This window comes from Erpetoichthys calabaricus, chromosome 7 (genome assembly GCF_900747795.2).
Source record: "Erpetoichthys calabaricus chromosome 7, fErpCal1.3, whole genome shotgun sequence".
Lineage (NCBI taxonomy): Eukaryota > Metazoa > Chordata > Cladistia > Polypteriformes > Polypteridae > Erpetoichthys > Erpetoichthys calabaricus.
The window spans coordinates 77042505-77057138 of record NC_041400.2 but is presented as its reverse complement, the minus strand read 5'-3'; the positions used below and the strand labels follow the sequence as shown (position 1 = coordinate 77057138).

At 40.1% G+C, this 14634-nt stretch overlaps 1 protein-coding gene across 19 annotated transcripts in view; it reads left to right on the top strand.

Annotated features, from left to right (window-relative positions):
• celf4 (CUGBP, Elav-like family member 4) overlaps positions 1-14634 on the top strand; it is a 1311271-nt gene that overhangs the window by 52107 nt on the left and 1244530 nt on the right. The window lies entirely within an intron of this gene.

Here is a 14634-nt window from a genome sequence, read left to right as displayed (position 1 = left end):
TGCAATATGACTGATTTTTTAGTTAACCATTTGCTTGACCAATCTTATTTGCTTAAAATTCTAATTTATACTTAATCTTAATGTTTTAGAAGCTATTAATTACTTTTATGTCTATTTATGCTAATATGCTATTTGTGCCTAATGTATAAATTTTTCCTTCTATAATAGTACCTGTACCGGAGCAGAATTAAAAAATGTCTGTACAAGAGAAGCAATATGAGTTTTGTATTAAGAATTTTGAAGTGCATAAAGCTCAGAGAATGAGTACCTTATAGCCATAATCCAGTTGAAGAAAATACGGTGTAGTGAATGGTATATGGAATTCCTTCCCCTATCTGGCTGAAAGGCTCAGGAGGCAAATGGGCAAAAAGAGTAGCAGGGTGGCACCTGCCTAAGCCAGGAGGATGGCAGAAGATGCTAGTACAAAGTGGGATATTGGCATCCCGGTAGGTTTAGACCAAAAGACAATACCCAGCCTGAAGGTGAGTGTGGCCGAAGGACAGAGGAGATAGCCTGTAGTCCTGACAGGGTCCCCATATATGCTAGATGGAAGCATCCCTAGGTCACGATTCCCACATAGACACCCGTAGGGCATTCTGGGACCTGTAGTCCTGTTTGGGTAGCCCTTTTGAGTTATGTGGGGGCTGCCAGGGGGAGTTGATGAGATTAATGATCCCTAATTTATAGGACTTCCAATTGACCTGAAAGTACTTCCATTGGGCTATGCCCTAGCACATGAAGTTCTCCCTGGTCCAACATAAAAGAAGCTGCTCAATCTCATCCAGGCAGATTGAGCTCACCAGGGAGATGTGGAGGAGAAGAAAGAGAGAAAGAAGAATACTAATATGTTTATGGCACTTTTGGAACTTTTGTGTAAGGTGTTTTTGAGACCAAACCTCTTTCATTATACCCAGACTTGTGTCTGTGTAGTTGTGTCTGGGGTTAGGGGTCCTGCAGCACCCCGTAGCGGTCACAATGGTAACTTGTCGATAAAGTCATAAAATAGCTTATCAATATTCCACATTTGGAAAAATCCAACACGGCACAGATCAAGAGGTAAAACAGTGAAAGTGAGCAGACTATATGGACGGCATCAGGAAAGATGAGCGACTGCTGCAGTTAAGCAGCCAAAACAGAAACGCAGCCTTGTTGGAAAAAAAAAAAAATCTTATGTTGGCTTATTTATCTAGGAAATAAATAATTAAAAAGTAAAATCACTTCAACTTTGTTTGTCATCTGAGGTTAGATTTATCTAATTTTAGGATTCTTTGAATGCTTGACAATGGCTAAAATTAAAAGAGGACATATTTATTTTTTCACATGATGTTAACTTTAATAGCATACTCTATATTGGTAGTTGGAAAAATGATAAAGCAATAATGCTCCAGTACTTGCAGTATATGACCCCCTAAAAACCAATACAGTGGAACCTCGGGTCACGAACGTCTTGGACCACGTACAAATTGGGTTACGACCAAAAAGTTCGCCAAACTTTTGCATCTGTTCATGACCACACACTCAGTTTCCCTTCTGGTTCGTACACGTCGATGATTTCCGCACATGTTCAGTCTCTCCCTGTGCATTCCCTGTGCAGCGAACAAGCGAGAGAGTGCGAGAATGCAAGTGAGAGAGAGAGAGCGAGAGCGAGAAAGAGAGAGCGAGTGAGATAGAGAGAGAGAGAGAGCGAGAGCGCGAGCGAGCGAGAGAGCCCAAGCAGAAGAAGTAAACATTACAGAAGAAATAAGTAAATATTTAGTTTACTATTACACTGTGCATTCTATGGTATAATTAACTATTTTTGTGCATAAAAATCTTTAAAAAAATATATATTTACATACAGCTAATATGGTCCAGAACGGATTAATTGTATTTACATACAATCCTATGGGGGAAATTACTTCGGGTCACGACCAAATCGGTTTGCGACCAGAGTTTTGGAATGAATTACGGTTGTGACCCGAGGTTCCACTGTATAGCATGGATGGTCCATGACCCCATGAAAACTTTAATTTTATATTATTTATCAGAAGAAAATTCCTGTCTGAAACTTAAAGCTGTACTATTGTTGGATGTGATCTACTTAAACGTGTGCTCTGCAAAATGAACATAAAGATGAAAGAACTCCCTTTCTTTTTTTGTTCTTTATTTCGCCTTATACAATTTCTTGCATTAGGAATTTGTTAGTTTTCACATACCCCTTAGGGTCAGAGCGCAGGGTCAGCCATTGTACAGCACCCCTGGAGCAATTAAAGGTTAAGGGCCTTGCTCAAGGGCTCAGCAGAGTAGGATCTCTTTTGGCAGTGACAGGGATTCGAACCGGCAACCTTTGGGATACCAGCACGGATCCTTAGCCTCAGAGCCACCACTCCACCCTAATACATATCAGAATACTGATTCTCACAAGCTTTTTATTGCAAGATTAAAATCACTTTAAGAACATAATTCTGACCACATCCAGTAAAGCAAATACAATGATCAAAAGTCCAAAGTGTTGCAAAACACTATTTGGCTGTCCAGCAGCAGCCTCAGGGATGTCAATAATTACTTTGAGGAGTATTAAAAAGGAACAGTAATTCCTCTTCAGCACTTATTTTTTTATTTTTTTAACTACCACCTGTGATCTTTTTTTTATTTCATCAACTCAGTTAGAAGTTGATGTAAGAAAAATGCTGAGAGGACAACAATTCTTTTATTTCTCTGAGTATTCAGTTTTATTTTAATATTATTAGCTATGTGTATTGCAATATAGTTTACAGTAGAGAAATAATAATATGTCTACTTTGTAAATGCGTCTCTCTTTGGTTTGAATATTTTTTCAAAAGATTATCTCAATGAAATGTTTTCCTTTTCAATCCTTTCCCCGATGAAAATGCACTTATCAGCATTTCATCCAAAGGATATATATTTCATAATTATCCCCGTTTCAATCCTTTTTACTACATACTTTAAAGGCTCTCTAAGCTCACTTCACTTGTCTTTATCTTGTTTTAGATATTTCCTGCTTTAGTGGTATCTACACCTTACTCTAATTTGACACATTAAGTGTGTAAAATAAGCAGAAAAAGACTTATAAAGGTTTGGGGTTTTTAGCCCCATGTACTGTACCAACAACAAAAACCAAGGTCAGTAATTTTTTCAACAAAATCAGAGACACAAGAGGACGGGTAGACGGACAACTTATCGGGGCGGACCGGAGATTAAACAGTTGGACGCTGGGAAAGGTGTGATGGTGGACGGGTGGCTGACGTCATCAAAAAGGGGACCAGTGGGTAGAAAGGAACCTGGAAGTGCAGCTGATCCTTTAGTCGTCCGGGCGGTTTTACGGCGGCGTTGCTTCGTTCTTTCTGAAGGAATAAAGAAAGAGAGGTTAGTACGCTGCCGTTGCCCCCCTGCACAACTTGTTATAGTGCGTGTCGGGTCTTTAGACTGCTCCCCATGTGCTTGTGCGTGACAAGTGATATATGAATCAATAGTGGGGACTGAACCTGGCTCCTAATGCTTTATAGTTAATAAATCGCATTAGATACCTTATAAGTTTTTTACATACCTTCATTCTCTTGGTCATGCAGACATTTCTCTTTCATACATACAGTAAGTACATATACTATTAAAAATAAAAGTGACATACAAGCAAAATCATGATTTAAAAGTCAGAACATGTGACTGATATACTGGTCCAGAATGCTCCACGCAGTTGCTTAATGAGATACATGTCCTGGGAAGTGAGATAACATTATTTATACATTTCTAGGAGATGGTAGCAGTGTGTGTGGAAAACTGCATCAAAGAAGTCTGCAATAAATGTCCATGCAAAGGATGACTTTTTGAAACATTGTATAACTGCTAATAACCCCCGGAAATGAGCAGCTATCATAGGTGATGGCTCCCAGCACCATGACCCATCATCTTTCAGAGGTTTCATTCAGTAATTTTGCCTAAATTATATCAGTTCAGAACATTAAAACTGTGGTGGGTTGGCACCCTGCCCGGGATTGGTTCCTGCCTTGTGCCCTGTGTTGGCTGGGATTGGCTCCAGCAGACCCCCGTGACCCTGTGTTTGGATTCAGCGGGTTGGAAAATGGATGGATGGACATTAAAACCAAGATGTCATACATAATGTGCTGTACTCAATGAATGGTTTCATACATCTGTGATTCAGCATCATATTAAATGATAAAAAATATTGTGGTAGCCTTTTTGATAGCTTATTGCATAATCCAGTTCTTCCTTGTTCTTTTTTGTTTTTTTTGAAACAATCATTGCCACTATCATCCTTTTGGTAGTTCTGCACAGCCACATTATTTCTGTTGTAATGTGAGTTTTAAGATCCCTGTGTCACATTTTTTGTACGTTCTGTGTGTTTATGGATTATTTTGGCATCCCTCTAAACTTTGAATTGTTATGATGGTGTCACCTTGTTTGATTTCTTTTGGGGGCTGCTGACTTGTATTTGTTTTGCATGTCCACAACGTTTTATTTATGACAAATATATCTATTGACATTCACTTGATTAGATGTCCACATGACAAGTTATGCCATTGCATTTTTCTTCTTTACATAGTGGTGTGGCAAGGACTTTATCCATGTATTTGATTCATTCAAAAAACATTTTGAAAATTAGTGTTAGTGTAGGAAGAAGAATCAAGAGTTACTGATAAAAACTTTGCCTTGATTCTTGACCATGACTTTTGGTTTCTCATTTTGGTTTTTGAGCTTGATTTCTTCTGTCCGTTTTTGGTATTGAGACTGTTTGCTTGTTCCTGCCTTCATCTCTGCTCTGTTCTGCCATTTAGCATTTTCATTAGACCTTAAGAAAACTTTTTTTTCTTTCTAAGACTTTGCTTTGAATTTCGCTGCTTGTTTTCTTCCAATGCCCAATCATACCACTCCTTCGAATTTCATAACAAAATCAGGCTAACCACTTGGTCTCAGGAAGATGTATGAATAAACATTCATCAGACTCATTCTTTTCTTTGTACTATTGATAAAGCCATCAAGGCTTTTTTCATTTAGTGTAGTGGTAAAAAAAGCATCCTGAAGTGTTCTTGCTTTTTTTACATAGCTGGTGTTGTGCATGGTCTCTAGTAGTTGACATGGGCATAACAGAAATGTCCAGCCATGCCATGTTCATGCAAATTGAACTGCTGCTTTTTCTGTAACAGCAAAAGTATACTAAATCATGTGATACGAGGTCTGTGGCTGTCCTGGTGAGCCAGGTCTGCACTTTTTTAAATAGTAGATGCCTGTATTTTCATTATTTTTTGCTCAAACAAACAAGATGAACTGAAATACAGTACACTCACGGGGCATAACAGCAAAGCATCTTCTTTTCCTGAATTGTACTAGGATATCAAAGCATCTTTTCCTGAATTATACCAGTAATCAATCACCTTAAAATGCCTATGTAAATGAAACAGAATCCCAGGAAATGGCTCTGATGCTTCGGCTGTGGTGATTACTTTATAGCCTGTGAGTAGATGGACTCCTTAGGACTAGGAATTACCAACCTAGTTTACAGATTGGGAAAGGAAGGAGTTCAGAGGTACTTACAGATCAAAACCCTTGTTGATTATTTTATTGCTTGGGAAATGGACATGCATAAACAGACCAAAAACTGTGAGCGAAGTTATCATTCATATTGACAGTCAACTAATCAAATGTGTGTAATTACACATGTTGCAACTCTCCATGTGCAATTTTAAAATAAATATGGCTTGTCTGAAGGACTAAACAGAACAAGAAACAGTGACCTTAGCAATGCCAAAAAGGACAGGAGAGTGTGAAGGTAACATTAGAAGAGTAGACAGAGACAACCATTTCATCTGACTGTCAGTGAAAGTATCTAATGAATAACACCAATTGCTAAGTCAAAGCTGCCACAGAACAAACTTCCAACTCTTGACATTTTTTGTAAGACTATATACTGTATTTCCAGAGTTTGCTACCTATATTTTATTTTATACTTTCTTCTACTGGTATTATTATTCTTTAAAATTACCACATTGCTTTTAAATTTCTATACTTTGTGAGTGACTGAAGTAATAATGTAAATATTAAGAGCACCTGGACAGTAAGAAGTTGTCATATGCTCCAATCTGTGTGGTTATTTAGGCTGAGGAGGGGAGCTCCTTCCAATAGAAAGAACAGTACAGAAAAAGTAACACACTATTGGTTGATAAATGGTCTATACCTAAGGATGTTGAGCGTTTGTATATTTAAATATTGTGACAGATAGAGGGCGCTGTCGTCCTCTTGAACCCTCTGACTTGACTCCAGACACCAGGTAAAAGTCCAAATATTGTTTCTATTTAGACAATAATGTGCACAAAGCACCCTCCTCTCCACAATACTCATAAACACAATAATCCAATCAATAAACAATCCTCCACACTCCCAGACACTTAGCCACCCTACCACTCAGCTCAGCTCGACGTCTGGGATTTCCCATAGTCCTTTTATAGTCCTTGACCCGGAAGTGTTTTGCCCTCTCTGTCCATGTGACCTGGAACACTTCCGGGTCAGATAAAAACTCTTCTTCTTCACCCCGGAAACACGTCATTCTTCCTGTCACTATGACTACGACGTACTTCCGGGTTATAGGGCACATAATAGTCTCTGGGCCTTCCTGCAGTGTCCCCTAGAGGTTCCCATGGTATCCAGCAGGGCTGTGATGAAAAACTCCACTGTCCATGATGCCCTGCTGGAACTCTGGGCACCTCTATGTTGCAGGCAGGGCTCCACCTGGCAGCCTGGGGGTATTGGCCGGGATAAAAGGCCGGCCATGTCCCACAGTACTCTCCTCCCAGCGAAAAAACATATTTTGGAGCGTCCAGCCCCGCGAGGGTCGTCCTCCTCCAGGAGGATTCGTAAATCAGGCCTTGGCTATGTTGTCTAGCCTCCCCAGAGAACCTAGGGGGAACGTTATAACGGGAACCCCTCTGATCCCCCGTCCTCCGAGGACAACTTCACCATACATGGCCCGACTGACGACAGTTGTAGCAAATCCACCGTCCTCCTGGTAGCCTTCAGCACCGCATCGTTCCAAGAGACAGCACTTTTCAGCTGTTCCGGTTCGACCGCCGCTTCCACCGCCCCTTCTGTCATCGTACCACAATCTTTTGTAGGGCACGCAGTGATTTGGCACCCGGTACTTATTAAACACGGACCCGAATCACACTGCGTCCCTTTATGCTGTACGGTACCGTCTTTACTCACCTGTACCGCCAAATCATATAAGATGGGACGCTCACGACCCAGCCGCCGTAGGTATTCGTCCACCTTCTTTATTGGCGCTTCGGCCGTCGCTCCCAGGTCTCTGACTATCTTCGTTATAGCCTGTAGCATCTGCAAAATACTCCGTACGGGCTCGATCAGTTTTTCGAGGTCCCGCACGTCCACAATATTATTTACTTCGGCCGGAGGCAAGCTTACTTCTGTATTCGTCTTACCTGCTGGCCGGGAGCCAATGAGCACGTCCGCTATCGGCACGTGCTCTGACGGGTCTCACAGAGGCTTCTGGGAATTGGAGTTCTCATTCTCTGAGGACCGGGCCACCATCTTTGGCTGACTGCAATCCGCCTGTATTAATTTGTCGGTGAATTGATCAGCCATTTCCCGGCCCTCTTTACCTTTTCGTGGGGTGAGCGGTGCTTTGCTCGCCTCCTCCTTCCTCTTCGGAAAGTCCAAGTCCGTAGCGAAGTTGCAAACTACATGACGCGGACCTTCTCCTTCCCAAAGTGCATCAGGGTTGATCACGTGTCCCTCGCCGGCAGCCGACATGCGGAAGGCCCTTCTTGGGCTCATCAGCTCGGACAGGAGTGCACCACCTTCACCGGGAATTTCGTCTGTCTCCCGCAGAACCTCCCGATGGTCTTCACCGAGGTACATGCACGGGACAAAATGAGTTATTTTAAAAGGGTTTTCTTTTAATTCCCCGGCACGTACCTCGTGATGGTCGTTAGTCTCTAGAGGCTCCTTTCGCCCCGTGTGGCCACTCTTCAGCTTATCCCGAGTGTCAAGCATGACGAATTCAGATCTTCCGCTGGCGCTGTCTCTCTGTTTGCTCCTCTTCTTCCCCATAACGGACTTGGCAAAGACAGGTTCTAGTGCTGTTGCTGCGTGTCCGGACGTTGTCCTCTTGGGATTCTCTGCCCACAGAAAATTTATAAACAGGTCCTCTGCAAAAGACGCTAGAGTATCCTGCTGACTATGCCACTGTGACAGATAGAGGGCGCTGTCATCCTCTTAAACCCTCTGACTTGACTCCAGACACCAGGTAAAAGTCCAAATATTGTTTTTATTTAGACAATAATGTGCACAAAGCACCCTCCTCTCCACAATACTCATAAACACAATAATCCAATCAATAAACAATCCTCCACACTCCCAGACACTTAACCACCCTACCACCCAGCTCAGCTCAATGTCTGGGATTTCCCATAGTCCTTTTATAGTCCTTGACCCGGAAGTGTTTCACCCTCTCTGTCCACGTGACCTGGAACACTTCCGGGTCAGATAAAAACTCTTTTTCTTCACCCCGGAAACACGTCATTCTTCCTGTCGCTATGACTACGACGTACTTCCGGGTTATAGAGCACATAATAGTCTCTGGGCCTTCCTGCAGCATCCCCTGGAGGTTCCCATGGTATCCAGCAGTGCTGTGATGAAAAACTCCACTGTCCATGATGCCCTGCTGGAACTCGGGGCACCTCTATGTTGCAGGCAGGGCTCCACCTGGCGGCCTGGGGGTATTGGCCGGGATAAAAGGCCGGCCATGTCCCACAATGTATTCTTGGTCACCAAAGTAATATGTAGGTCTTAGATATATCTAAGAAAATGTACGTTGTTCATGTGGAAGATAAGTAAGTCTCTTAGGGTGTACTCACATTATATATGCTTATTCCATACCATGCCTGAGCACAATTTTCGTCCCTCCCTACTCCCCTGCTGGCCTGCACTCACACTGCACTTTAAGTATCTGGGCCCAGGCATGCTTTCATCATCACCATGCATCTTTGTGTAAAGCCAAAACAAAATCTGAACACGGAGTTACAGCATGCGTATCAAAATGATTTTCCTTATTTTGTGGTTTTGTTGGCTTTGTGTAGGGCAGGATAACACTCTTACCCTCTTACAGATTTATTGAGTGTGCAGTGCAGCATTTTGCTGTTAATTGTGCTACAAGCACAAGAATTTTATACGGTGACAAATGATGTTAAGGAAGGAATTTGTAGCTTTTCTTGCCAATTACAATTCATGTTCATCTGTAAGGTAAGAATAAAAACCTCTTCTTAACTCAAATGATATCGAATAGCACTATTCATTTGCCCAGTTCTTAGCTGAAAGCTCTGGATCCCATCGGGATCTTCATCAGCTGTAGCCATTTGCTTCATGGTCCAATGTTTTCTGCATTTAAAGATTTCCTTCATCACACCACTGTTGTAAAGAGCTGTTGCTTGAGAATTAGTGGCCTGTCTTTTATTTGAACAAGTTTGACCGTTCTCCTCTGACCTCCCCCATCAACAAGGTGTTGTCACGAAGGTTATTATAGTTATTATAGTTTTGCCTTTTCACAAAGACATTTCTATTTTATTTTTATATCTATTGGTTGACGAGGTCGGAGAGGAGGGGGCAAGGAGAGGCCTAGACAGAGAGAGAGAGAGAGAGAGAGAGAGAGAGAGAGAGGAAAAAAAAAAAGAAAAAAAAAAGCCTGGACTTTGGAAGACTGTTGGGGTTTGTGTGTGGTGGTGCACTTATGGATTCTTGTATATATAGTGTAAATAAACGTGTGGTGATGACAGTAAATGTCTGCCTGTCTGTGTCCGGGGCCCTCCATTCACAGTGGTTAAAGAGCTACTAGTTTAGTTTTGTAGGATTTGAACCTAATAATGTTACTGGAAGCTTACTACACTACATGGTTTACTATCTAGTTTTGTTGTCATCTGATAAAAACAAGCATGATCAAAACCAGATACAGAATTTGAACAATTTTATACAATTTTATAATTTTTAAAATATTTTCTATGTAATTTGTGCTTAACAAATGTGCATGGACTGTTGGCACTTTTCATCTTTTCCTTTTATTGCCCAGAATTGACCAATTTGTAATGAAATTTAGGTGAATTTTAAGGTTTGAGGGTTCTTTACTCTAAATGTCCAAGGCACATAACATATCCTGCTCCAAGACCATGTGCTTATAATGAATGACTTCAATATTGCATTGAAATATCTCTCATACTGGGCTTTGTTATTTTCTACCAGCCATATCCATCTCAGGCACATACAATTTATAGACAGAATTTTGCCACCTGCAGGCCTGAAAAGATATAAAAAAACAGAAAATAGATTCTACTGTGTTCTGACAGGTATGACCATGAAAGTCATGGGGGTGTAGGAAGAATAGGGCTCTTAGCTTTGAATTAGTGTGCAGACCCCACCTAGCTGTATTAAGGGAAACAAAGAAAAAAAGAATATAGTGTCAAGGTTAGGAGGGGTAGTGAGACATGAATAGCCCATGCATAAGAACAGTAAACCCTTAATGAGCAGAGCAAGAGTAAGTAAAAGGTGTATGGACTGGCACAAAATGACAGAGATAGCATCTGAGATTAGGAATAATATATACATTATCTAAACCTGTTTATCCAAAGTAGAATTGCAGGAAACCTGGAGCCTACCCCAGTAGTCTAGGATGTTAAGAACAAAAAAATATGATATTTCAACTATATTTTGAGAGAGACAGAAAAATTGAAAAAAGGGGGACAAATATCCATCCATCCATCCATTATCGAACCCGCTATATCCTAAGTACATAGTCACGGGGGTCTGCCGGAGCCAATCCCACCCAACACAGGGCGCAAGGCAGAAAACAAACCCCGGGGAGGGCGCCAGCCCACCGCAGGGGGGACAAATATTTTAAGTCATAATTCTGCTACTGGATTATTTTCACAGTATCAGATATTTTGCGCTTTGAATATAAACTAAAAAAAGAAAAATTAATAAATATAGAATACAAAAACACATTTGTATGTTTTGTTTTTCACCAGTTGGCAGACTCTCTTCTCCTACCTACTTGTAGTTCAGTAGAGACATTACCAACTCAGGAATTTTACAAGCTTTGTATCGCTTCATTGTTAAATGCCTTTTTTAAAGCAAAAGTGATTGGTCAGTAACAATATGCTGATCTTGTAGGATGACCCTCAGTCTCTCGATCAGTGCCGTTTTATTTTCAAAAAGGATTTCTCCTGTGCAAAGTGGCAGGTGAATTATTGTCAACAGAAAGCAGGCACCTTGAGAAACTGAAACGTTACTCATTCGTGATTTTTCTGTCCATGCGGTAAAGGTTTTGTTGACCAGCACATTTCCAATTTGAGGCATTTGAATTACATCTTGATATACAACAAGCACAAAGAAAGGCGGGAAAGTAAATCGCTTTCTATCTCGCACGCTTTATGCTCCCATATTTAGCTTGCTCTGTCACCGCAAATGCTTTGTGAACACTCGCCCTCCTTCACCAGCCGCAGTTCACTGGATGAATACATGCGGGCAGCTTGTGGTAAATTACTTTCTGTTTTAGAATTATAAGTTATAAGGGTTAAAGACTAATGGCAAGAATATTCATTCAAAATTGAAAACTAAAAATATTTTTAGTAAATTATTATTTTATTTAAGTTTGTTTATCCAGCTACTTTAATAGTTTCATTTAGTTTTAGATTTTCATTTTGGTTTTAAGTATTTTATTTCAGTTTACGAAAATGTTTTTTTAATAATAGTTTCGGTTTTGATTTCAGTTTTCGTTAACTATAATAACCTTGGTTGTCACCCCCATAACTGCAAGAATATATGAGTTAAATTTGAGATTCTTGAATTTTCATGTCTTGCACGCACAATCATATCACAAATAGAGTCATTTATGTCATGTCTTTTGCCCAGTCAGTTGAAATCTTGTAGTGCAGTTAAAAAGTAGCATTGCATTGGGAACACTGTCCGATCAGGTGTGGACCAGAGTTCTAAATCTTAGAACTGGATGCTCTCCTCTTGGCTGGGAGCTTTAAAAGAATTAGATTAACAAGTACAAGAATTCTAGTAAATAAACGAGAGACGATTAGTAGAGGGTCATGTGCAAACAAAACAATTGTTTTTTGCAGGAAGCTTCACCAAACTAAACAGTCTTTGCCATGTAATTGTTATAGGGAAGTGCAAAGAGGTCCAATAAAAAAAAAAATGTAAGGAGCAAAAAGGATAGCTATAAGAAGAATGAAATTTAGAAAAATGGAAACTCCCAGGAAGAAAGCTAAAACTAAGTGCCAATCTAGATACACACACATGAAGGTGGCTAGGCATTTATCTGAAAAAAAAAATTACAGTAGTGGGTCCTGAACCAAACCTAGGAAACCTTTTCTATGAATGCTGATATATAAATGCTGTAGCATTTTAAATGATATTACACAGGATATCTTGAGACCAAGGTAATATTTAAAAAAAAATATATTACATAAAAAAATAAAATTGTAGAGAGGTTGCACTGTCATACCATTGTTCTAGACAAAGGTAGGTAGGATATTTTACAGAGCACTTTATTTAAAGTTGTGATCAGTGTCCCATTTGAATTTAAAGAGTGATGACTATTAAGAATTTAAGTGGGGAGTGCTGTTAAAAGACAGATCTCACATGCCAATACGTAGAAAAGAATGTGGTGGGAAGAGGGTGGGAAGAGAGAAAAAATGTATTTAAAGAAAATAAATAAATTCTGTTTTTTCAAACATATACCTAAGGGTAAGAATTCCATAACTTGCCTCAGGATGAAAAGAAATTAAATGGATTTCTGATATATAGAGCTTGGCTATTAATGATTGGGATGTGCCTATGTCATTTTGGACCTGCATATATATTTATTCACCTTATGCCATATAATAATTGCATATTTTCTTAGTAGATTAAAAGCAGGTGAGAATGTTCTCAATCGGAGCCCAGTAAAAGAAAAGTTAAGCAAAAGTGTAGGAGTTGCCAAATTTTATTCTGTACATAACCAAGGAGGTAAGCTTAGTTAGGAGGACTAGCCAGTACCAAAGCAGCTGGAGATTGAAAGTCCAGTGATTTAATTCCAAATCTGGTCTTTCCAAGCCACCTTAGACATCTTACTCTTTCACATGTTTGGTTGTAAAATAACTATATCTTTTTAAGGAACATGCTGTTTCAGTTTAACAGTGAGAAGCAAAGCAAAAGGACACCTTTTATTGGCGAACTAAGCAGATTACAAAATGCAAGCCTTTGAGGCATGTCAGGCCCCTTCTTTAAGCAAGTTGTAGTAAAAAATAAGTAAACAGGCAAGTAAACCGGTGATACTATTAAAGCAGCCACAAAGTATATTGTGTTCTACATTGCAATTCAGTACAATTAATAAAATATGGATGCAATGTAATGAAACCACATTATGAAATAATAATGGTCAATCATTCTAGCAGACTCATTTGCTTTAAATGAGCAACATTTATTTCATATGCATTTTTTGTGCAGGATGTAATGTACAGAATTTCCATTATGATAAGCACCATAGATACATGATAGATTTGAGTTTTCAGCAAGCATAAGGTTTCTGTATTTTCAGATCAGTTTCTTATATAATCGTCTAGCACGTCTTATATGATAATCCAGCACATCTGAGCATTCATCAGTTCAGGTTAATGAATTTAGTGGAATATTGCAAACTAGATATATTTGCTACCAGATCTGTCACTAGTAACACTGTGTAAGTTTTCATCTACAAAAGGCATTAACAGAGTTGGTCTCATCCATTACAGCAGATGGATGTCTGAAGCTGAACTCCGCTAGCAGCGGTGTTATTTTTTCTCTTATTTTTTTATCATCCCGAGGTGTCCTGTATTTACCCAACTTGAGGAGGTTCTATTACAATTTGTGTAATCATATATAAACATGAGCGGAAAGAAAGGAGCTCAGAAAGAAATGGAAAAGAAACCCAATGCTAAACCCAAGCCTAGACAGTCCAAGTCTAAACTCAAGGTATGGCCTTACAGGGACTGCCCTGGGACAGACAGGCGAAAGAACAGATTTCCCGGGACCCCGGTCTGCTGCATTGTCTCCAGTTTGAGAGCGAAACTGGGAGTGAATGTGAAAGTGATTTTGATCATGATAGCTTGTCAATTCCAGAAGATCCATTGAAACTGGAAATGGCCTGCCCTTCCGCGTTTTCATCTACTTCTAGCGAGCTGTGAGCATCGGCTGTAACAGGGCTTGCCATTTCACCTGTGGAGCACGAAGGCCGAAACGATCTGTCTGAACTGAAGGTAATGATTGCTGCAATGGCCCAGGCGACCGCTCATGACATAAAGGAGCTCAAGAAAGATATAAAGAAAACTATAAATAAATAAATAAATAAAAGGTATGCTCAAGACAAATGAGAAGCTGCGGCCGGATAATAAAGACATGGAGAAACGTATATATAGTTGCTTTGAGGCACCCTTTAAAGGTATGCTGGAAAAAATTGAGGACTAAATTCAGGAAAATGCATCTAAGGTTGAGAATAAACTGAGAACACTTGGCGCTCAGTTGGAAGACGTTAAGCAAACATTCACGACTCGAATTGAAACAGCCGAACATCTGGCATCTACTGCTGACAGA